We start from the raw sequence: 26,668 nt of genomic DNA, 5'->3' as shown, positions 1-26,668 counted from the left end.
ACTTTAAGATGACATGTAACAATAAACAGTCAGGTTTTTAATAGTGACAGTTTAGAATTTCAAGGAAGAGAAATGACATATCAGAGAGCAGCAACATTACTATCAGCAGTGTGGCTAAACACGTTGAGACAAATGAATCTAATTCCCCGTTCTCAGATGTGAGCCCTGGCTATATATTCTCAAAATGCCCTTGTGCATTTTCCCATGAAAAACTAATTTTTACCCAGTATCATTGTGAGCTTATAATTTGTGTAAACACCACAGACAAAATTTCTCGTTTGTGATTATGTGAAGTTTCCCAAAACTCAAGATGTTGCCACATGGGCTTCATGAGAGGGTCCTTCAAAGTTTATGCTCCAGATCCTTCCACGTGATTTATGGACTGTGACTGTCAAGTTGTTTGGAATTTGGAGCACAGAATTGGGGATACAGATATTTTGTACATTCATTCCTTACTCTTTTTTTTTTTTTTCTTTGACTGAACTTTTCAGTTTGACATGCCAGTCTCTTTTGATGAATCAGCATTCCACTTTTCCGGTACCTGAATTTATAAACATATTAACGTATAAGTCCTAAGATCACCTCAAAAGTCATGAGTCAGATATCATTTCAGTGTTTCTTCTGGTCTGTGCCAGAACACTTGGTTTGTGACTGGTGGCTTCTGCTTTCAGCTTGATATTTGGCTGGGTCTAGATGATCGAGGATGATTTTATATACTCATATTTGGCAGGTGTACTGACTTAGGACAGAATTGGTAAGGTATGGCCCAGGGACCATATCTGTTTTATTTGTTTGTTTGTTTGTTTGTTTGTTTTTAAATCATTGGCTGGGTGCACTGGCACACACCTGTAATCTCAGAACTTGGGAGGCTAAGGCAGGAGGAGCCTAAGTTGGAAATTTAGTGAGACACTCATCAACTTAGGGTCTCAAAATAAAAAAATCAAAAAGTCTGAGGATGTAATTTAGTGGTAAAGCATCATTTGGTTTAATCCCCTATACAAAAAAAAAAAAAAAAAAAGAAGAAGAAGAAGAAGAAGAAGAAGAAGAAGGAGTTATTGAACACTCATTTGTTGGATAATTGAGTAGTTGTGACAGAGATCCTGTGACCTGTAATGGCTAAAATATTTATGTCACTTTATACATAATCTGTTTGCCAATCTCTATTCTACCAAATCTCAGATGGAATGACTAGTCTCCATTCCATGTCAGACAGAAAGGAAAAAAAAAATCTCTGCTTGTATCCCATTAATTTAAAATAAATTACATGAACAGACTCAAACTTGAGTAGTAAAGAAGATGATTTCATCTCTTAATGGGAGAAACAGAAACACCACATTGCAAAATAATAGGCATATACGGATGTCAAGAAATTGCCACAACATATTTGAAAATACACTTACATTGCCAACTTCTTTTTGTGATAAAATAAATTTTTGAACTAACAGACAATGTGTTGTTGATTCAGATTCTAAGTTCCCTAACTTCTACCTGATGTTGCTTCCTGCTGAGCTACCAAACAGCTAAATGTGAGTGTTCCAATCTAGAATCAGAAACACAGAATAGAGACTCCACTGTTTAGCTGAGATCCATGTGAGGCAGACAGGAGATTCCAGTGTGCCCTGGCAGAGCCGGTTTCCTTCACTGCTGGAGTCCAGCTACTAAGAGGATGGTGAATGGAAGGGCAGAGGAGGAGAAGAGACGAGAAACAGTGAGCTTCCAGCAGGAGTGGGTCAGGCAAGGGAACTCTTTGCCTTCTGAGTCATTATCAGGATGATTTTTCAGTTGCCTTCAATCAACACCGTTTCATCTCAGTGTGACTATTGCATTGATTATGAGCAGTCCACCTCATGTTCAGTATCTCACTTGGAGTGATTGTTTGGTTTTGAGGCCCATCCCTCAGGTCACTCAGAGAATGACAATATTTGGAAAAGTTCAGTTGGTATAGTTAAGAGACTCTTGCTCCTGAAGAATAAAAAAGGAAGAAAAAATTTGAAACCGACTCCAAATCTGGGGCAGCTCATGTTATGATTTTTTATGAAATATTTGAACATTTCTTTGAATTGATGTATGCAGAGCCCACTGGCAAAAATATAAATACCTTCCTCTGTCTTTCCTTGTTTTCTCAAAATTTTATTGTAGGTCTGTGTGAGTGCTACAATTTTTAAAACCACATTTGACAGCTTTTTCAAATTCTTTGGGACACTTAAAAATTGAATTTGAGACTCGCTTTCCAAGAATATGTTACTTACAGTAATAATACCATCATCCTCTGAGTGGGCCATTAGATATGTTTATAGATCAGACATGCAAAAGGTGTTTTATCATCATCATTTTTGCTGGTTTGTATTTAGATTGCTTCTTGCAATTTCTACTTTTAGTTGTTAAGAATCTTTCTGGTTGACTTCTTAAATGTGCAAAATCAAAACGCAGAGGCAAAATTCCTGTCAATGTTGAAAAAAAGATATTTAAGAACTGTTCAAATCAAATTTATAGTTCAGTCATTTGATTTCCCCTAAATGGAGAAAAAAAGCCTAATCAACAGAAGAGCTTTTTCCCAGTGGTTCATAATTCTCTTTAAGAGAGGATCCAAGAAAAACATTCTCCCTAGGCTCTACCCAGAAGAGAAGAAACTCTCTGAAGACATATTAAAGCAATAGGGGAGAGAAAACTGGAGTGGACAGACACATTGTCCTGAAGCAGGCAGAATCAAGATGGCTCCGTTTGAATAAATGCCTAATGAGCCTAGGAACCGTGGTGCCAGCCACAGACCCCATGGTCAGTACATCCATACACTCAGGAGGGGAACCCTGCTGCCGGTCACATAATGGTTGTTTTGGAAAAATGGATATCAAAGGGAAGAAAAGAGGGAGAAATAGTGCCACTTTCTCCTTGGTGACATAAAACAACAGACACACATCCAACCCAGTGTTTTCAAAAGTTTCCCTTTTTGAAATGGTACATAGTAAAACCTCATAAATTTGGACCCTATTATAGGTTCTTTCTCCCAGCAGTCACAATGGTTTCCCGGGAAAATTTTATTGTCCTCTTAAAGTCAAGGAACTCGGTGGGAAAGACTGATGTGACAGCTCAAGTTTGTCTTGCAGAAGTACATTTTTATCCCAGTTTATTTTAGTCACAAAACCTCCTGTTCCTTTTACACAGAGCAGGATAGGAAACTCTTCTTTTTAAGGGGCCTTATCTCCTTTTTGTTACAAGATTCTGGCTCGAGCTGAGGTGTCAGGTCAAACTCACCTCTTCATCGATGTCCCTGACAACTCAAACCACTGCCTTCATCCATCCTTCTACATCTAAAATCATCTTGCCATTGGCTTATTATTTTTCCTCCATGAGAAAGGTACCTTTGAAAAACCAAGGACCTACTGGGGGATGTTTAGTAGTGTATTCTTGGTTATTGGAACGATGCCCACCAGTAGGTACCTGATAAATATTGTTAAGTGCATGAATGAGCAAGATAGTGTTGGTGGATGCTACATTACCTAGAGATAGGTAGTCAGGAAAGACGACTCCAAGGGGAGTTCAGGGGGGCAGCTACTAGAGGAATACAAGGAAAATCAGCCACACCAAGGAGAACAGGAAGCTGATTCAAGGATGGATGAAGTGGACATGTGGTAGGAGACAGAACATGCAGAGACCTGTAAATCCTTGCAAAAATTTAGATTTTATACTAAATACAACGAGGATCTGACTTTAAAAAAAACAAACAAAAAACAGATCTTAACCATTGAGAATGTTTGTGTTTTGTTTTTTCATTTATTCCTGTCAACCTGTTATGGTTTGGATAGGAGATGTCCCCTAAAAGCTTCTGTGTTGATGCAGGAGTATTTGGAAGTGAAACGACAGGACTATAAGAGCTGTAACTTAGTCATTTCATCCTAATTTGTATAAGTGGATAGTATGTGGACAGGAGGTGCATTCTCCCTGTGGCCCCTTCCCCCTTCTCTTTCTCTCTGCTTCCTGGAGCTGCATTCCTCCACCAGACTCTTCCAACATGATATTCTGCCTCACCTTGGGCAAGAGCAGTCCCACCTTGTGGTCAGCCCTCCATGAACTGAACCTCTAAAATAGTGAGCCAAAATAAATCCTTCCTCCTCTAAATCATTCTGCTCAGATATTTTGGTTACAGAGAAGAAAACTAGACAGTACCCACACTGGGGTGAGCTGCCTCGCCACAGGCCCAAAAAAAGAGGCCCAGTGGATCAGGGACTAGAACCACCCAAACTGTGAGCCACAATGACTTTGCTCTCTGTAAGTTATCTCAAGTATTTGGAAGAGTAACAGATGGGTGACAACCCCTGTGTGATGAACATAAATCCAGGTCCATCCAATCCCCACAAAAGCATGATTTCCTCTATTTCAAAAGCTTTCCAAGAGGCTGTGGCACGTGAGCAATTATCACATCATTTTATTTGCTAATTGGTGTGTGAATTATCAACTATTTTAACATTATATATTAAAACAGGTTTTCCAAGGAGCTCTGCTTCACAGTCCTTCAGTTGGTCTAGTTTGAGTAATCACTTGATCGTGAAAGCAAGAAGACTGTGTGATCTATGCAAAAGCAATTATTTCTTGATCATATTTAAACATAGTAAATTTTTTACTGACACAACCCCCTCTGCAATCAAGGACAATCGGCTCTTTGCAACTGCAGAGCTTCATGAAGAAGGTCCCTTAAAGATTTGAGCCTCTGAGACCCTAGGCTGCTAGAGAAGCCACAGAAACCTCAAGCTCCATACTTTTCCAATTTGAGGAAATAGGGTCACACACAGTTTCATTTCTAAGACTTTGTGCGATTTTTTTTTTTTTTTTTGGTCTTTCAAAATAAGTTTTCTGACTCAACTTCAGGGAGTGCCCTCAAGCTTTCTGTCTTCTCTGGAAAAATAATTGACAAAACCTCTCCCTTTTCCTGTAGTAATTAGGAGGTTTCTGCTCCCTCTGCCCTAAAAGGAAACCGGTTTTCACCGATTGTGCCTATGCCACTTCAGAGCTCTGGGTGAAGCCCCAGCACCTGCCTGAAGTGTGTGGGGGTGTGGCACCACCACTGTAACCCAGAGCAAACGTCTGTCTCCGACACCCATGCGCTCGCCATCTCCCCAGAGTGTGAATCTGCTCAGCAACACCTGCTAAGGACTGACAAAGAAGAGCCTGCTCCTGCAGGGATAATCCCACACGGTTTGTGATCTAATGTGGCAGCCAGAAAGAAGACTTGCTATGGGGTCAGACGCATTGCTATTCCAGAACTGCCAGGCACCACCCCAGGAGCACTGTGTGAGGCCTGGGGGACAGTCTCAGGGGAGTTGACATGAGCCTCTCTGAAGAGGCTGCTGAAGGCTTTTAATGGCAGGCTGGGGACTGTCCTTGCCTCTCTGAAATGCGAACTGGAGGAACTTGTCTCATTTAAAATATCCCTAGAGAAAGAACCAGCGGAGTGAACTTGGTGACATAAGCTAAGTCACTCCTTTCACAGTACCTATTTCTACGGGCTGGCAGCAGAGGTGACTCTGCTGGGTGGGTCATCTCTGGCTGCTCATTTGGAGGAGTAGGTTCTAAGCTTTCTGCCTGGGCCTCCTGTCCTCATTATAATTTTCCAGGTGGCTATCAATAAAATCAGATGATTTGTCAGGAACAAAGCAGGCCAGGTGCAGGGTCCCCAGGATCCCAGACACAGCCTGCTGCTAATGGAATCAACTGCTTAATGAATGAGGGGCTTTATGCAGACCCTGAGGTCAGAAGTCACCAGGGAAGGCTTCAACAACAACTTTATTAGGCAGAAACACACCATGGTGTTCTCTCCTAAAAATGCCTATCTTGGATGGTTTCCTCTTCTATTTAAGAATTCCAGTGGACAAAAACAGATTTAAGAAAAACACTTAATAAATTACCCCAGGATAACTTGCTTCTCAGGTAATTAAAAACACTTGGATTTAAGCCTCTGCCTTAAGATACCCCCTGCAATATATGCAAATAATGGCCTGAAACTATCGACCCATTATATTTGTCAAGTAGAATTTTATTATTTTTTTTTAATTAAGGGCAATATGGTGTTCTGGGAAACAACCAATGCAAGAGTATATAACAAAGGTCGTCAGGAAGAACTGATTCATAGCCGATGTCATTATAGAATTTATGAATTTGTTTCTAAACTTCATTTGAAAACAATAGGACCCAGTTCTAGTTTTAACTGGCGCCTTACTTCGGATGTATTTCCTCTAAGATTCCCATGAAAATTTCTATACACAAACATAAAACAGAAAATCTCATGACATTTCCAAAATTAAAAAAAAGAAGAAGACAGATTATTACTATCAACAAGGTCAAGAAGAATACAAATTATTTAAATAAACAAAAATAAATATATCAATTGACAGGAAGACTTTTTGTTTGCTTTTAAATCCAAATGGATAATCAAACATTTTCAAAGCAGCAGCATGAAAGAGTAATAAACCAAAATAAACAGTCAGGCAAACAGTGAATCCTGGATAAAACGGGACTAGAAGAGCCTTTTTAAGTATTAACAAACATGGAGAAAACATGAAGATATTGCATCAGTGATAAGAACGAGATTGTATAAGTAAAGGTTAGTCAAAGAATGAGAAAGAGTGCCTGTAGGTGAAATGCACAATTGCTAATTTAAAAAAAAAAAATCTTTGTAAGTAATGGCCAACAAAATTTAGAAATCCCCAGAACTTAGAGTCATAGAGTCTGTGTTAGTGGTCTTATTGTCAGTGTGGACAAAATACCTAACGTAAACAAGATAAAGGAAGAAAGATTTATTTTGGCTCCTAGTTATGGAGTTTTCAGTCCCTGGTCTGTTGGCTCTGGTCCTTTGGGCCTGAGGTGAGGTGGACATCATAGCAGGAAGGTATGGTGGTAGGAAGCTGCTTAGCCAGGAAGCAGAAAGAGAGAGAAAAGGTCTGGGGAGAAGAGGTGTCCTTCTAGGACACAGCCCCACTGCCCATGTCCCACCACATACGATTTTTACCACCTCCCAGCAGTCCTTTAAATTATCAATGGATTAATCCTCTGATGAGGTCAGAGCCCTCCTGATACAATAGCTTCCCAGAAACCTCACCTCTGAAACTTGATGCATTAGGGACCACGTCTTCAACACATCAGACTTTAGAGGACATTCCAGACTCAAACCATGAAAGAGGCCAAAAAGAAGAAGAAGGAAGAGGAGGAGGAGGAGGCAGAAGTGGGGAGGAGGATGAAAGAGAAAAGGAAATATGTGAGAAAAGATGCAACAGAGTGCCAACATTTCAAGTACTAGGATTATCAACAGGAGGGAAAGAATAAGTAACTAGAGAAATAACAGGCATGAATACAAATGGATATGTGGCATTGAACTCAAAGGGCCAGAACAATCAATAAAAAGACCACCACATTATAAACATGGCATTGTTACATTTTAAAAATCCTAAAGATGAAGGTTCCTAAAAACATATACAGCAAGAAGACAGATCACCTAAAAATATGCAAAATGAGGCTGGCATTTTTTCTGTGGTACTGGATACTCAAAGACAATAGAATAGTGCCATCAATATTCCAAGAAAGCATCTTTTCCGGTCTAGAATATTATACCCAGCCAAATTATCTATAAAATGTGGAAGTGAAATGTTTTTGAACAATGAATGGCTCAGAAAACATTTCTCACATACTATTTTTTGAAGCCATTCGAGAATATAGTATAGCAAAATTTTACCAACAGAGAAATCAGTACTTACAGGGTTTCTTTAAAAGCAATGAAATCATGTTAAAGATTATAACCATTACCAAAAAAAACTAAGTTTCTTAAAATTGAAAAATGATTTGATCAGAAGACATTTTCTCTAAGTGTCTCTTAGTTAAGAAATAAAAAGTATACATCAACCACTGTGTCAGTAATTTGCAAGCTTTAGAATTCACAATAAGTGCCTGAATTGTCAAAATTATGAATTTGTAGTTCTGGGATGAGGTCCAGAAACCTGTCTTCCAAATCATTTTGATGTAGCTAGTCTATGAACTGCATGTTGAGAAACACTAAATTGTATCTTAAGGACAGATATGGTGTTTTTCCTCTTGATCACAATAACTGCAGGCACATTGTGCTTATTAAAGAATTGAATTAATAAGAAAACCAGGTCCAGTCGGTCTCCTATCTGGGTGCAGCCCTTTCATGTGTTCCTACATAAATGTCATGAATACATTTTACTCTTCATCTAGCCCAAGATGGAGAGTTTCAGAAATCAATAGAAGGGATACATAGAGAAGACAGAATAGCATGCCATGTCCCATAATCCCTACAAATAAGGACCATGAATGAGAGCAAGATGGGAAAAGGCTGGAGAACACCCTTTTCCGGTGATTCCATATTTGCTGGTGATTCCATATTCTCTGGCTTTTATCTGCTCACTGTCAGGGAGGGTTGACTGGAAATGATCCCACCTCAAACTGAAGCAAAGCCAGATGAAAATCTGTGTGAAATTGTGAACAACGAATATAATTTTACTTCCCAGTATTAAATCTAAAACCATGATTCAGTCATCACCCAAGAAGAAGTCATTTACCAGATGTGTTGGCAGATGACTGACTTGGGATGCTCTGCCATAGAAGAACAAGACATGATGGAGTGCAAGGAGCTCACGTGGGAGAGGGTCCTAGAAGCTCCAGTCAGGGAGTCAGGAAGTAGAGAGGGGATCCACGAAGGCTCCTTTAACAACTGAGTGTTGCTGCAGGGAACTTATTCTCAGACCCCTGTAAACCTACAGAAGAGAACTTAGGGTGTGCCTTGGAGTTGTGCTGAGAGGGGATGAAGCTGGATGAACTCTAATTCCATCACTGAGCTACTCCTGTGAGGACTACTCCCAGGAATGCCAACTCCCCAGCACCTGCACTGCCCTAAGCATGCCAGAGAAAGCCTTCAGGTGCCCAGTGACAGGGACTTTGAGTATGGAGCTGTTACCTGCCCAGAGGTGTGAAGAATGCAGGGATATGGCTAGAGATCTGGCAGCACCAGCTGTGTATCTGGTTTGAAAAAAAAAAATTATTTTTTTTTTCAAATGACAAGAAACCAACAAAAGACCATGACCTCCATGACTCTCAGACTCTGGTTATTTTTAATAACCAGAAAAATATTTGGAAAAATGTTTTATACCCTTGAGAGGATACAAAAAGTATGACTTTGTTAAAACTAAAGCTTAGAGTCACAGGACAGAATGGACTGTGAGGAAAAGACTCATAGGATGAGAAGAAGAAAAGAGAAACCATGGAAAAAGAAAGTTTTAGGGAAAAGAAAGATGGAATCACCCAAGGGTTCAAACTCTACACTGAAATGAGTAAATGGTAAAATGGATAGAAGGGAAAGCAGGATCAATGATAGGAAAACACTTAAGATCTTAGACAATGCCCAAGAAAATAATGAAACAATGAAATTTAGTGAAAAGAAAGAGAGGAGAAGTTAAAACCACAGTGAAGAGCTGTGAGTCTGCCCCTTCAGCCTCCTCCAACCTTAAGTAGCAATGGGCCTCTCCCCTTCTGCAACAGGACTTTGTACAGGATGCAGCAATAACAAAACCAACAGTAAATCCAGTAAGTGTCGGTTGTTGCTAGTCACCTGCCACTTGCCAACTTGATGGCTTTCTGTGTACTCACTGATTTAACCCTCCAACACGTAGCAGCACCTGGATGGGTACAAATGAAGTCAGGTTGGGGAAAGCACAAGAAATAGCAGCTTGTAGAGCCAGGCAGAAATGAGCGGTGAAGACCACCGGAAGAAGAGTCCCTCCTCCTTTCCCTGGGTCAGCCACCAGCTGGCCTTTGCCAGAGCCCTGTTCAACTCCGCCTTGTTTCTTTAAACGACTCTTTTCATTAAATTCCTACTATTTAAACTGGTTACTATTTAATTTCTCATGCTAGCCTGTAAAAAATGCCTAAGAAATATAGAATGCCAACCTAAGAAAATTAGGAATTCCCATTGTTGCAAAGAAATAAAACAAAATATTAGAAAAAGAACCAATAATCAAGACTGAAGGAAAATTTTCCCCTGAAAGAAAGAGCCCTGGGTTTGGGGTGGACACACTCCAAATGGACCCTCCCATGGGTGCCAGCAGAATCCATGACTGACTTCTAAACAAAAGAACATGGCCAAGGTGAAGAGTCTCTACTCCTATAATTGCACTACTTTATTTTTTTTCTCTTTTTTTTAAATTAATTTTTATTGTTGGTTGTTCAAAACATTACATAGTTCTTGATATATCATATTTCACACTTTGATTCAAGTGGGATATGAACTCCCATTTTTACCCCGTATACAGATTGCAGAATCACATCAGTTGCACTACTTTAATTCAACTAGAGTAGCACATGAAGAGAGAATCTCCACTGATTTTACAGAAGTGAGCCGCCATGTTTCAAGAAAGCCTATGGAGGCAAGCACTTTCCAGAGCTGAGGGCAGCCACAGCCAGCAGGCAGCAACCTGCATCTGGCCCTCAGTCACACAGCTGAAGAAAATGGATTCTGCCAACCACCTGAATGAGCTTGGAAGCAGATTCTTACTAAGGCAAACTTCCAGATGAGAACACAGACTAGTCAAACCTTGATCTGCAGCCTAGGGACACCTTAATATAGACCCCAGTCAAGCTGTGCTCAGACTCCTGACCCACAGAAACTGTGGGCTAATAATTGTACATTGCTGTAATTTGCTAAGTTGGTGATTTGTTATACAGCAAGAGAATGCAATGCAAGGTTGAAAGGCTTATCAAGTCTCCAGCAAAACAGAGGGAAAAAATAAGCATATTTACTCTGGCAAATTTTTGTATTACATTCTGGCAGAATTTTTGCATTGCAACTGTACAAAATAATGCCCTGTACAAAATAATGTCCTGTACATTGAAAGTAAAAGAAAAAAAAATAGGAAACTACTTACACAGAAACAAAAAGCCAAACTCAGTTATTTAAAAAATAAACCCAAGTTTCTCATTTAAAATAACAGAAGTTCAGAGATGGTATGTCAATATGTACCAAGCTGGAAAAAACCTTCTGTAAGAAACTTTTTCTACCATGCTTTCTTCCATGTTTAAAAGCAAAACTAAATATATCCTCAGGCATCTCAGAAGTCAGAATTCATTACATTTATATTTGTGTGCCTCTGTATGTATTTATATTTCAACTTTTAGCTGGATGATATACATATATGAAGATATGCAGATATTCATATATACATATACATACAAACACACACACACACACATACACACATAGATGCACATGGCTCCTGAGTTCTTGTATTTTCACTTATACATCTATTATGTGTCTTCCTATATAGATGTATTTCTTAATATGTATGTATGTGTGTGTGCATGTATATGTGTATCAACCTACCAAAAGTCATGTGCACGTATATATGTATCAACCTACCAAAAGTTGAATAAAATTAACCTCTGAAAAGAGAGGATATTTACTATAAAAAAATGGAGTGACTTTTCTTCTTGTAAAAATATCCATTGATCCAAAAAGTAGCCTGCACATCTCAAACTCCTAAAGAAGAACATCAATTTGTCTGATAAATGTGGCTGAATTAGTCCCAATAATGAGCCTGCAGGGATAACTAGGTACTGATGATATTTCATAATATCATCTGGGGGAAATAAAGAAGCCTAAATGAAAAGAATTTCATTTTGATTCATTATCTTTAGTCATAAGAATAACCTCTAATGAATAAAACAAAGTAGACCTTTCTTTTTTGTAGCATTAGATTCAGAGATAAAGATAAATGTCACCGCAAACATATGAAAACCAAACAAATTCTAGGTACTTAAGGGCAAAGAGTGGGAGAGTAACAGAGGAAAGAAGGAGGAAAAAAACACAACACATGAGTCTGTTTACTTGATCATAAAACAGAATTTTAAAATTTATTTATTTTTGCTAATACTTCAACTATTCTTAAACAGGATAACATATGTCTCCTTGCTAGGAAGAGTAAATATGAAATTGAAATATGAGTCTCCCTTTGAGATATTAAAAGAAAAAATCTGAAGAAATCCCAGAACATGAGGTCAATCCAATGGTGATATAATATGTAGCTCTGATGTGGATGTTTTGAATACCTTGTGAATTGTATGTCATTTGGGCAAGTAATAAAACCTTTCCATATGTATGTTTTCTAATCTGCAAAGTGGAGATAATAATAGTACTTATTCACAGTCATCCTGGGTCTGGCGTTCATGGGCTCAGGACTGCTCTATCTCCTGTTTCTGTGACATTGACCAGACCTTGCCCACCTGCTCTCAAGGTTGAATGAGGTAAGCATGGCCACTAATATGCACAGAGTCATTGTTTTAAATCTATTTTTAAAATAATTTCATCTAACCTTATGTGAGTGTAGATGTCACATTAAAATAATTAGGTGTACGTATAAAATCACATTCCAAAGTACAGCTATTATTTAAATATTTTAAAAATAATGAGATATCAAAATCTCTCCTTTTATTCTCCCTTCCTACTAGGTATAGGTTTCTTAGTTTAAACTATGAAAACTATATAAATTCTTATGTTGAGCAAATTACTCTGTATCTCCTGTCTGCTAGGGCTCAAGAAAGTGTTTCTTAAAACAACTAATTAGAATGATGAATTCTGTTTGGTAGCACCTTTTTCTACAGAAACATAGCTTCTATATAAACTAGCTTAAAGACAAAGAAAACTGACAAAAAAATAAATAGGTTTGTTTTGACAACTGAGCTAGTCATATACTTCCAGGAATTTATACAAGGAAATAATCAGAATAAAATGAGAGAGTACACTCGATAGCACTTAGCACAAACTTATTTATAACAAATTAATATGTAATTTAAAAAGAAATCAAGGCTTGGTTATATATCTTACAACAAATTATTATTCAGATAAATAGTAATCTGCAAAAATGTGTGTATCCAATGTTTTCCTTCTTTTTAATTACTTTTGTGAATAAAAGCAAATAATGATTCAATTACATTTTTGATTTTTCATAACAATCATGAGTTATAAAACTTAGAACTGTAAAAAAGAAAAAAAACCAAATCACCTATAAACTCCCACATACTGAGATCTACTATTGGCTTCCTACTTTATCTTGCCTTCTTTTAAATAAAAAAACATAGTTATTATGCATTCTCGTTTTATTTAATATTTTACCAAATGTAAGTTCTAGAGTCAGAATGGCTAGGTTCATCTACACTCCATATGAATTGTATGTCATTGGGCAAGCAATAAAACCTTTCCATATGTATGTTTCCTAATCTGCAAAGTGGAGATAATAATAGTATTTATTCACACTAGCAGCCTTATGCAAAGAATTACTATAAACATAATTGAGATAAGAAATACTTAGCACTTAGCAAAACAGATATACCTGAAAGGAAAAACAGACATATCAAGACCAATAGTTGCTGATTCCAATATTCCTTTCAGTGTGTGAAATAACAATTAGACAAAGAATCAGTGACTATTTAAAATGTATGAAAAATACTATGAAATAACTTGAAATCATTGAGACTTATAGAACAAGTGACTCTATAACAGGAGAATATACTTTCTTTTCAATGGACAACAGACATTCCCTAAGATGTGACATTATTCTGAAAAACAAACAAAAAAAAATCACAAATATTATAAATAAACTGAAATCATGCAAATGTATCTTCTGTTCATGTGTCATTAACTAATCAACAACAGAAAAATACAAGAAAGCATCCAAATGGTAGGAATATAAAACTCACATATTTACTAGTACATGTAGCCAAAGCAGAAAAAAACATTGAACATTAGAAAATAATTTGGACTGAATGAAATTAAAATTGTCACATCAAATTTTGTGGGAATGCTTCTAAAATAATGTTCAAAGGGCATTTTCCAGCATGAGATGTCTGCATTAAAAAGAATAAAAATTTTAAATCAGGAAACTTGGAAAAGAAAAATAAGCCAAACCCAAAGTAAGAGAGAGGAAAAAATATTAAAAAATGAAATAGAAGAGATAAAGCAATCAAAATTTGATTTTTAAAAGTTCAATACAATTAAAAAACTATTTGTTAATAAAAAATTAAAAATAAGATAGAAGACAAAAATTACCCCAAAAGACCTAATTTTATAGACATAATAGGATAATAATGAGATATTAAGATAGTCATTTATTTGACAACTTGCATGTGACAGATAAATTCCTTGAAATATACAAATGACCAAAATTTATTCCAAAAGAAACAGAAAATATAACTACCCTGTATTTATTAAAACTAAATTGATGAGACAAAGTCTCAAGCAAATATAAATAGACTAGCAAGAAGATTCCCTCAGTCTATTTGGCTTCATTTGTGAAATCTACCAAATAGCTAAGGAAGAAATAATTCACAGAGCATTCACACAAATGGATGAAATGGATAAAGTAGAAAACTTCACAATTCTTATTATACAATTAATACTACCCTGATACCCAAGACAGGTAAAGGTAATACAAGAAAAAACATATCTTAGGAACATAAACACAATGATCATTAAGAAAAAGTAGAAAATTAACCCCAACAATTTATAACAAATGTAATACATCATGGAATGCAAGAATGGTTCAATATTTGAAAATCAATTAATGTCATCCACTGTATGAATAAACAAAAAACAAGAAAATTTTGTGATCATCTTGATAAATGCAGGAAAATCACTTGACAAAAAGTTAATATCATGGTAAAATTTCCCAGTGATATCAAATATAAGGGACCTTGGCCTGATAAAACACATACGCTCCAAAGCCTTGCATAGCATTATACTGGGTGGTGAAAGGCTTAAGGAATTAATTAAATACTCAAATAGTTGTAAAGCTTTAAGCTATTGCTATTTACAAACAAAAAAAAATCAGGTGTAGAAAATCTTAAGAAAATTTAAAACTACTAGAATTTGTCAGTATAGCAACTTTACAAAACAGAAATCTCTGTATAAAAAGCAATTGCCTTTCTTTACACTCAAAGGGATCATTTGGAAGAAAATATTTTTCATATACCATTTATTTATAATATGTGTGTGAGGTGGTGGTTAAGCAGGGATTGAACTCAGGAACACTCAACCACTGAACCACATCCCTAGTCCTATTTTGTATTTTATTTAGAGACAGAGTCTCACAAAGTTGCCTAGTGCCTTGCCATTGCTGAGGCTGGCTTTGAACTAATGATCCTCCTACCTCAGCCTCCTAGGCCACCAGAATTACAGGTACGGGCCACCATGCCCAGCTAAAATACTATTATGATAACACTAAAAACATGGAATACTTAAAAGATAAATTTATCAAAATATATGCAGATCATTGCTACTAGAAAGGAACCCATTAGGTCTCAAGTTATGAATTCTTTGAATATCTCAATGAAATTAACACAAGTGTATTAAAATAAGTTGAAAATCATAATCTAGAGATTATATATCCTTCATATATTTTGCATATATCAATATGTATGTGAATATGTATACTTTTTGAACTCTAATCACTCACCCGTTACTTTTCTTGGAAGAACAGAACACTATACATGTACTCTTTATTTCAAGTTGTCATAAGTGGTACACGTGTTGCTCCATTTAACTCTTCACTGGTGTCCCACATCTGGAGCAATGCTGCTAGTGGGTTAAAGACAGTGCAAAAAACTGGAAATAAAGGCCATAAAATGTCCATCCTCCCAAACACTTCTACAGATTCAGGATAATCCCAGTCAAAAATCATACCATATTTTCACAGAAATTACAAGACAGTTCTAAAATATATATGCAAATACAAAGGAAATATAATAGTCAAAAGAATTTTGAAAAAGAAAAATTTGGAATGTTTCTACCAACTGTCTTCAAGATTCAGTGTACATTTACGGTATCTTTGCTATATGATAGAAACATGGCTCAGTAGACTAGAATGAAGAATTAATAAATAGACCTGTAAAAATACAATTAAATGATTCTTCTGAAGTATAAAAATGCAATCCAATAGGGAAAAGATAGCCATTTTAACAATGGTACCAGAACAATTGAACAGCCCTGTGCTTAAAAGTGAATTTCAACCCTCATCTTACAACATTTGCCAAAACTGTCTCTAAATGGATCATAGACCTAAATGTAAGACGTAAAAACTATAAAATTTCTAGAAGCAAATAAAGATCTTTGCAAACTTGGGTTAGTGAAAAGTATCCTTAACAGTACCTAACAAGTGAGCCATAAAACAAAAACTGATAAAGCTTGGCCAGGATTTAAAACATTTTCTTATAAAAACACTGTTTAAAAAAATGAAAGTACAAGCCAATTACATGGAAAAAAATTGGGAGGCACATATCAAATAAAAGATTTGTATGTATATAAAAAATCCAGAATATGTAAAAAAAAAAGGATAAATACTTGATCAAGCACTTCACTAAAGATGATATGCAAATGTTATTAAGCACATTGGAAATGTTCAAAAATGTCAGAAGAAAAATATTAACCATCATTAGTCATTAAATTACTTAAAACCATAATATCATCATAACTTACTAAAATATTATATCAGAGTTCCCAAGAGATACAGAACTACCTGGATGTGTGTATGTATACTGTGTATACATATAAATGTATACATGTGCATATACACATAATTGAGCTGTCACAGTAACATTACAGAAACAATCTGCTTAAAATCCACAATTTAAATGGAATAGCATGCAAAAATATTTTCACAGAAACATCCAAAATTGTGATCAAATATCTGGGCATAATGGCTCAGTCAAGATGACACACAAAAAAATTAGCTGTCACACATATCCAAAATTTAAAAGACTGATAATGCCAAATGTGGATGAAGGTATGGAATAATTCTAATTCTCATGTATTACTGGTTGGCAAAATGGCACAGCCACTTTGGAAAAGCTTTAGCTATTTCTTTTAAGTAAAACCTACATTTATCACATAACACTGCAAACCTATTCTAAGAAATATGGAAACATTTGTCTACACAAAGACCTGTATGTGATTATTCATAACAACTATATTCATAATAGCCAAAATCTGGAAACAACTCAAACTTCTAACAACTGATAAGCAAATTATCATATATTCATACAATACAGTACCACTCAACAGTGAAAAAGGAACAAGTTATTAATAAATGCAACATTGTAGATGAATCTCTAAGGCATTATGCTATGTGAAGAGAGTCATCCACACAACACTAATACTGTGTGAATCCATTTATCTGAACTTCTAGGAAAGACAGAACTATAGGAACACAGACTATATAACTGATTGCCAGAGGGTAGAAGATAGACTGCAAAAGTACACATGTAAACATTTGCGGAAAGAAATTCTTCCATGCCTTGATTATGGGTATAACTATACATTTTTCAAAATTTATCCAACTATCCACTCTAAGAGGATAAATTTTGTTAATACAAATTACCCTTAGATAAACCTAACACCTAAATATTGACCAATAAATCCATTCATTAATAATCAACTGATACATTTCTTCAAATTATAAAAATTGGAATCCTTTAAAAAATCCAATAAAAATTGATATTGTGTCATTATCATTTTCCTTTGGTCTTCAATTATCTTTCATGATCATGTTAGCTATAAATTAAAATTGACAGATATTCTCTCTCTCTCTCTTGCATGCATGTTCACTCTGTCTTTCTCCTTGTCACACACCTGTGTGCACATATATACATGCAGAGCATTCTGTGACTTTGGGAGGACAACAAAGATTTCCTGGGATCTTTATGACAAAATATAAAGGGCATTGGAGCAGGGGGACAGGATTTCCTGCTTTCCCAGCATGCTGCTGGTGTCGCAAGGCAGTGTCCTGGAGCAATTTAAGAATCAGGAAGCTGATAGCAAAATCCACAGCCAGATCAATGCCAGTGACTGACACCTCCAGGGTCGTTAGGGAGCAGAGGCAGAGGTGGAGGAAACACAGCGGTTGCCACGCAGTGGTGAAAATTACATGCTCTGGATCTCTGGAGAGGAAACCCCTGGGGTCTACCATAAATAGTTGATAAGACGCTTTCCCTTCAATGGCAGGTAGGTGTGAGTCAGGGAGACACGTTTGACACTAACTCTAATGAGCACACAAATGTTCCAAATCCTGATGTTTTGATCTTAGATGTAACAAAAGTTGTTTCTACACTCAACCTTCAAACAAACTGAAAGCAAAAGGATGTGTGATGTCTAGGAATACATGTGAATATCAGAGCTACGTATTTATTTTAAAGGCAGTAGACATTAACAGCACTTGAGAAAAAATGATTTCCACAGTGATCTGGCTTTCTGCAGGTTCTAGTCCTGACTCGGCCTCTGCCTCACTGTGACTGACCATGGTCTTGAGTTCTCCTGCTTGTCATTTTCTCTACCAATATAAAGAGAGTGTGCAACCAAATGACAGAGTGTGCAACCAAATGCCCAGGTATTTGGCTTTTTGTTTTGTATATGTTTTTAACTTAAAAAATTTACATATTCTATCAACTTTGAAAAAATAATATTTTACTTAATAATAAGAAGAAATAGATTTATAGCTAATAATTAGATTTATAGCTGCTACAGAACACACGGAAAACACTCAACATTGATTGCACCATGATACCAAAGGGCTGGCTCTGAGCTGTCTGCCATGTTTAGACAAGAGTCACTCTCTGTTAGCCATAGCCACAATCCTGAATGTCACCCACCCAGTTCTGTAGGCACAGAAGTTATGAAACCCATGCTAGCTGCTACTAGGTCCTTCACAACCACAAGAAGCCCTGGCTGCATTTCCAATATGCAAATAGCAGAACAATTGAGAATAGCTACAACAAGCTTAGCATCTACCAACTGCTGCTTTACTATATAATGCCAAATGACACAGCCACATCTCAAATACATTCTGATTAGAGAGTAACCTCTGAAGAAGCAGTTTAGCAAGAAAAACAAACAAAGGAAATAAATGTAAGAGGCACTAGAGGAATGTGGCACTGGCCACTGCTCATGAACCACAGCAAATTACCACCTCATCTGACTTCTAGAACTTCCTTTATTTCTGGTATTAGAGATTAAATCCAGGAGTGCTTTATCATCTGAGCTACCTCCTAATATCCCAAGTTCTTTTTTCCTTTTTTTTTTTTTTTTGATTAGTTGCTCATGACAATACAATGATCTTGACATGTCATACATTTGAATCAAATGGGGTATGAATTCTCATTTTTCCAAGTGTACAGGTCGTAGAATCACATTGGTTATACAGCCACATATATACATACAGCAATACTAGTGTCTATTTCTCTTCAGATGGTATAAATCTTTCGCCTTTTACCAAGTTCTTTTTTTCATTTTTTAAATTTGAGACAGGGCCTCACTAAATTACTTTGGCTAGCCTTGAACTTGGAATCCTACTGCCTCAGTCTCTCAAGTTGCTGTGATTACAGGTGTGAATCCTAGACCTTTCAAAGTTGCCCAACTGTTTTGGAAGCTGAAACACTGCACCCTCTTTGTTCAGGAAGATTCATGTTATTGTTAAATTTAATTGAATGAACATTTTTGAGCATCCACTGAAAACCAAGTCACTCCATAACAGGACTTCATAGATAATAAGAAAATCCCTTCCTTTGTAGTGTGAGATGTTTAAATACATAATTAGAAAATATCTAATTCACATAATATAAAAAAACTTGATTTAAACACTCAATAGTTATAAAACATTTTAATGGATACATTAATAGAAGTAGACATCCTTTAAAAAGAGTACAAAGGAAAGTGGTTGTCTAGAACATCTTCATGTTTCCATTGTTGCCAAAACCTCGGTCCTTGTCTCTCATACCAATCAAATAGTGAGGATATTCTTTTGAGAAAAAGGGAAAATAAGGTTTATTGCTTTGCTAGCAAAGGAGACACACAGGGGACTCCTGTCCCAAAGGCGGTGAATCTGCCCATCGGCAGGAACAGGGGGCTTTTATAGAAGTGATTCAAATAAAATGAGATTAGGGATATGTCAGGGAAAAGATCAGGAAAAAATGAAATTAGGAGAAGATCAGGGGGAAAAAGATAAGGGAAGAGAAGTATAGGGAAAAGAAGATTGGGAAAAAGAATAAAACATGTAAGTTTCAAAGCCTCAAGGGATATAGTCAAAACATCAAGTGAACCCCTGCTATACCATCACTCTGCCTCTTGGCCCAATTGCCAAGAATTTTATTTTTTCTACTCTTTCATATCTTTGCTCAAATCATCTTTGCCAATTAGTCTGTTTAAACTGAAGCTACCTCCACACCAAGAGTTGGCATTCTGTGAGTTCTGCTGTATTTTCTCCATGGTACTGATGGCGCTCTTTTATTCTATTTTATTTATTTCTATTTTTGCCCATGTCTTCCTTGGGAATGGAAGCTCCATATGATTTTGTCTTACTCTCTGCTCCCAATCATTTCCATAGGTCCTTAGTGCCTGGTATCCACCCCAAAGACTAGGTAGGTATTGGTTTCTATTTGCCCACAAGAAGGTCAGGGGAAACTTCCTATAGGGTCTTCTGGGTGACAGCTGACGAGGATTCTCAACAGATGGGATTCAAAGGATGAATAAAAGTTTTTAACTTTAAATGATAAACTGGGGGAACAGTACTTTTGTTAAAGAGATTATATGTGCCACAGCAAGAAAGTGAGAAAGATCCTGCGTATTCCAGAAAAAAAACATTTATGTAGTTATTTTGATTTTTTAGTAGCTGTAATGGAAGTAGTGTAACTGTCACAGGTCATGGATCACAGAAATGTTAAGAATCCCCATAAGCCCTTTATAGACACAGCTGTTTCACCCTTCTAGAACCCTTTCAAATGATATGTACTCACCCCATCTCCATATGAGGAAATTGGGGCTCGAACAGGTTGCATTTTGCCTAAACCACCAGGTGAGTAAGTACAAAAATGGTATTTCAGATTTGTTTGATGGATTCAAATTTTCCTTTTGTCAAACAGTAAATCCAGTATCCTTTGCTCCTGTTGACTCCATCATGAACTAAGAAAAGTCCACCTTAATGAAGTGCACTGCTTATTCACGGGGGTTTGAATCTTTGGGGAATATTTTCATGAGGCACATATGTTCACAAAAGGTCTGCATGGCATACAGAGCCTGCCCCTCTTTGGTCTAAATTGACTAGTGTGCAAGTCAAGTTGATGTGCCTCCCTTCCTGATCCCATATGTTTATCTGTTTGTCTAAAGTCACACATGCATTCTCTGATAAGAAGCCAAAAGTTTCAGCTAACAGACTCCTTTGTAATTTGTAAGAATCCTTTATGGTATTTTAAAAGAAAAAAAAAAGAAAGAAAGGGGAAGTTAAAGAAATGGGGAAGATAACTTCTTATTTCAAAACATACTAATCTTGTGTCTCTAAGGACTGCTATTTGGCATTTGTTTAGCTGGTGCTGATTTGGGAACCAATTGAATATACAGTGTTTATTTCAAAGCATTATTTTCATCTGCCACTCTGTGATTTTTCTGGGAACTATTTGCATTTAGATGCTATCTGTAGAAAGTGAGGGATATGACCATAAACAATTTGAGAAAAAAAATAGTTAAAGGAAAGTGAAATGAAAGGCAGCTGCAAAAAGAAGAAGTCAGGAGATAAAATGAGAAAAGGGGCTCATCGATTGAGCTTCACAAAAAATAATGAGAAATCAAAAGAGACATAGAGAAGAGTAAGGACAACTCAAAGAAAAATCAAAGGCAATGAGGGTGCTATTTTTGTATATTAAAACATAATTAATATTCATCATGCTCTTTAAAGGGGAAGTGGAAAATTGAGGGAGACAGAAAAGCAAAGGAAAGGATTGAAGAAGTGGTTCAAGATAATAAGGGGGAAAAAAGAGAAATGGAGATAATTGGAAGAATGTATGGCCAAGGCTGAAATACAAACAGCCTAACAAAATGACGTTTTCATAACATTACAAAATATTTCCAAACCAATAGTCATTCACTCGTTTGTCATTCCTTAATTCACTCAACCCATGTTGTGGGTGTACCTGCCGCACACCCAGCCCTGTGCTAGATAAATAGATCAGTAAGCATGGCATGGTCTTGCAAGAAAAGTAAAGTTAGATGCTCTGGTTAGGGTTAAGTACTTTGAGTGAAAGTAAAAGAATCTAAGAGTAAATTCATATTGCCCCATCATTAAAATGAAAAAAAAAAAGTGTTGTTTGAATATGTGCACTTCCTAGCACTACACAGAAGAATTTCATGTTTTGTTTTTCATATGATGCCCTATGACCTGTTCCTGGCATCCTGTGTAAGCTGTGTGTGTCAACAGGACAAGAGATAACATGACGGTTGAGCTTTGAAATTTAAAAGGATAATTAAGTAAAGGAGAGCATAAACCTAGTTCAAGCTGTATTTTAACAAAATACAGAGTTGCATTTCTGGGAGATACCTTCTGGGCCAGAAGAGACTGGGTGAGTGTGTGCACATGGGCATGGGTCTGTGTGTGTGTGTATGCACAAGCAATGTGGGAAGGTGCATTTCAGCATGTGATGTGGCTGTGAATATCTGCATCATGTTGCAGGAAATTTACAAAACAGTTGACTCAAAGAAGCAGTATGAGTGTTAACAGGTACTAGGTGCAAACCGTAAGTGGAACAAAAGAATCCTGAAACGATACCAGAACACGATTTCCAACAGCCTCCAAACACTCCCCTTACCTTCAGGTTTTTGCTATTTTATGCATCTTTCTTAGTAATGCCTTACTACTCTGCATGGGCAACAGCTCTGGTCTGCCAGTCAGTTCCCTATTTTATTATTCCCAATGAAAATTGAGGGAGACAGAAAAACAAAGGAATGCAAGCGCATTTAAATCTCACCCTACCCTTGCTTTCCAATTTTCTCATTATATCCCTTAGAAAAACCAACTGTACCCTAATCTAAGGGAATGCATTACAATTTTCCATTTCCAGGTTTAGGGGTATGCTGTTTCCCACATCTCCTCCTCCCTGTGTCTTCCAGTTCAAGTCCTGTCTATTCAATACCCAGTTCAAATGTTACTTCTTCCACGACATCTTCCTTGATGTTAACAGATAGACATAACCACTTCAATTTCTGAATTCTCACAGCATTTTCTCCATTCTTTGTACATGACATTTACTATGATCTGCTTAGGTAAAAGTAATTTATACTCATTTCTCTTTTTAAATTATAACCCCCTTAAAGGAAGTACCTGTTTCTGAGTAACATCTGCATCGCCTAGGTGGTGCACTACCAACTATGCCCTCATATGAACAAAGTATAAGTGGAAAAAACATCAAACAGGGGACTAGATGAGAATTGTAGGGTAGAGTAGTTGGAAAGACAGACTACAATCATTAGGAGATGATCAGTACTCGGTGACCCTAAAACTGAGAAATAAGTCCCCAAGTACTCAGAAGTGTTAAAATATTTATCCACACTAGTGATATCTTAAATAAACTGCCAGCATCAACTTTGAAACATACATTCCAGGGGCTTCATCAATTTATTAATACCTAATTCAAAAATTACATTTCCAGTTACTACATGTTATGGCTTAGACAGGAGGTGTCCCCGAAATTCATGTGTGAGACAATGAAAGAATGTTCAGAGGCGAAATGATCAGATGAGCATTGTAACCTAATCAATCTCTGGATTCAGCCATGGATATGGATTAACTGGCTGGTAACTGTAGGAAAGTAGGGTGTGACTGGAGGAAATACATCCCTGGGGTTGTAATTTTGGGATTTCTCTTTTGTTCCTGGTGAGTGGAGTTCTCTCCACTATTGTTCAGCAGGTTCTGATCTGCTTTCCTCTACCATGCTATTTTGCCAAGATGTTCTGCCTCACTTCTGCCCCGAAACTATTGTGTCAGCCAACCATGGACTAAACTTCTGAAACTGTGAGCTAAAATAAAATTTTCCTCCTCTAAAATTGTTCTTGTTGGTTATTTTGGTCACAGTGACACAACTGTGTGTGTTTGTAGAGAGAAATATCTGCTGAGTTTATCAAATGTAGGGTGCATCAAAAATCTTTATATAAAAGAAATTGTAGACTTGCTTATAATTTCTCATGTTTGTTCCCTCCCCTAAATCTACTTTCATAATTGCATTTGGAATATTTACAAATAATTACAACTCGTGAAGCAACATTGTACCTAGGATTAGATGCTGCTACTGATGATGATGATGATGATGTCGATGATGATGTTGTTGTTGTAGGAACACTGGGATTGAACTCAGTGGTGCTGTATCATTGAGCTACATCCTGAATCATTTTTATTGTTTTATTTTGAGACAGGGTCTTGCCAAGTTACTGAGGCTGGCCTTGAACTTGCAATCCTCCTGCTTTAATCCTCCCAAGTGACTGGGATTAAAGACATGAAAATTTTTAAGCCTGCCAGCATTGATTTTACCAGACTATAGAGACTCCCTGTGTATCTCTGACATTTTAGAGTCTTGACGTGATTAGCCTAGCAGATGCCTGAGGAATTATACCTCAGAACCTTTATAAGGGTGCTCAGAATCCTTCACTGTTGGAGTTTTATTTTTTGCCCTGTACAAGTGTAGTTCAACTAAATTGCAAGCCTTGTATATAATTTTATTACATGCCTTTGGTAAATATCTGCAATGTGCAGGATTTATAAACATAGCCATATCAACTACTGTTTCCCCAAATGCTAAACTGTATTCAACCAGTTAAGTTTCTCAACTTTAGGGTAGTCACCTTGAGATGATCTATGTTCATTCCAGTACTGGAGCCGTTGTTCACAACCTCTTTGCAACTTGAGTCTTGGAGGGTATCAGTTTGAGGAACCTCTTTTTCCCTTGGTCTCACATTTCTTTAAGATAACATTAGCTAGAGATCTAATTGCCTATTTCAGTGCAAGATCTCTTATGAAGGAAGAGTGAGTTTCCTGTTAGTTAAATGCCTTTAATTGGTACATTTAACTGAAATGAATTTACAGTTCCTGAAAGTCCTGAAGACTGTCTTCCTTGTCTTCTCTCTCCTTCCTGGGTTGTTGCAAGACAGCTACTGCGGCCTATCCAAGATGTTCCCACAGATCTGATCCCCATCTGGGAGAAAAGTGCACCTACCCAAGAGGTTTCCTGGCAGCCTGGCAGTTCATGACTGGGTGGGTCATTTAGTCAGGGCTGGTGAGTAGCAAGCTTACATTTACACAGATCTCAATCAACATTAATATCATAAACATGGTAAATTGCTCTATAATTATCCTACTCCTACATCCATTTCTAAGTTGGTTCCAAATTCAGCGAGGGAAGATAGGGACATTATGTACTGGCATTTTGAAACTCCAACAACATTATTTTGATCACTTTTATTGGCAGCAAGTGTACTTTCTTTAAAGGTAACTTCATATTTTTATAAAGCCAAAGTATGTGATAATTCTTTGGGTGATAAGAATATGGTGGTTAGGGTGGCTGGTGATAAATCTAAGTGATACAATTTGTGACTACAAAATAGTGACACTGATGGTGTTATTTGATTCCTTAAACTGGCACCAAATGCAGATTTTTCAAAAACAGTTTTGAGTCACAGTAGCATCATGAACATAGATTTACCTCCCAAGAGGATGACTCAGAAAGACAGCACACATTTGGATGCACAATTCCAATGTCCTTATTAAAAAATCAATCTTTCCTTCCTTATTACACTTGGAGTATGAGGAATAATTGTTGCTAGATGCTTCAAGCTGGGTTACTGGGCTTTACAACCCTCTGCTTTAACTTGGCCTCTGATGAAATTAATTTCAGAATAGTGTGCTTTGGCACTGTTCCCTTTGGTTGAGTGGAGAGACACTTCAAGAAAAGTTCTATCGATACCTGCCACTGTAATTGTAGTAGCCGTATCATAGCATATCCATAATATCACCCATGTCTTCCTTGTAGGAACCCATGAAAGAGCATTAAAAGAATTTCTTAATATATAGAAAAAATAATCTCTAAGATAAAGCCCATACTTTTTTCTTGTCATATTGTCTATTTTTTTCATCAAGAGATATCAAACTCCATCTGTAACCAAGTGGAGTAGAAATAAATGAGTGTAAACAGATAGAAAAATACATTTACTTAAAGTATTCTTATGACTATTGTTGAATGTATTCAAAAGGAAACCTTTTATAAGCCTCTGTGTGCAAGGGCAAAATCTAAAGAATGTGCTCAAACAAAAGCAAGAACAAGCACAAAAATATTTGTTGAACTCTGGAGATGACAGTATAGCATATTTAGGGTTAGATGCAGTTGGACACAGTTGCCAAACTACCCGAGTTCACAATCCATCTCTGCCTCCTATAGACTGTGACTACATTCCTCAGTTTCATCCTCATGGTACATGAAGCATGATCAAAAGGCAAAATTCCCACATTTTTAGTGTTTTTTTTAGGGTTGAGTTAAGGCACACAGAAGAATGTCTGATACATACTGAATTCTTGATCTGTACCAATTATTATTCTAAGGGTTTAAATATACTATTTCATTGAGTTGTCACCTCTATCCTGTGAGATAGTTAATATATGCTCACTTTACAGATAAAGAAGCCAAGTCACCTGGATGTTAGGTACTTGTACAAGGTCACATAGATAGCAACTGGCAGACAACATCTGAAGATGGTCCTTTCCGCTGCAGAGTTCTTGGGTTTTTTTTTTTTTGTTTTGTTTTAATGGAATAGGCACATGTG

This window comes from Callospermophilus lateralis, chromosome 8 (assembly GCF_048772815.1).
Source record: "Callospermophilus lateralis isolate mCalLat2 chromosome 8, mCalLat2.hap1, whole genome shotgun sequence".
Lineage (NCBI taxonomy): Eukaryota > Metazoa > Chordata > Mammalia > Rodentia > Sciuridae > Callospermophilus > Callospermophilus lateralis.
The sequence above is the reverse complement of the archived record's forward strand: the minus strand, read 5'-3'. Positions refer to the sequence as shown.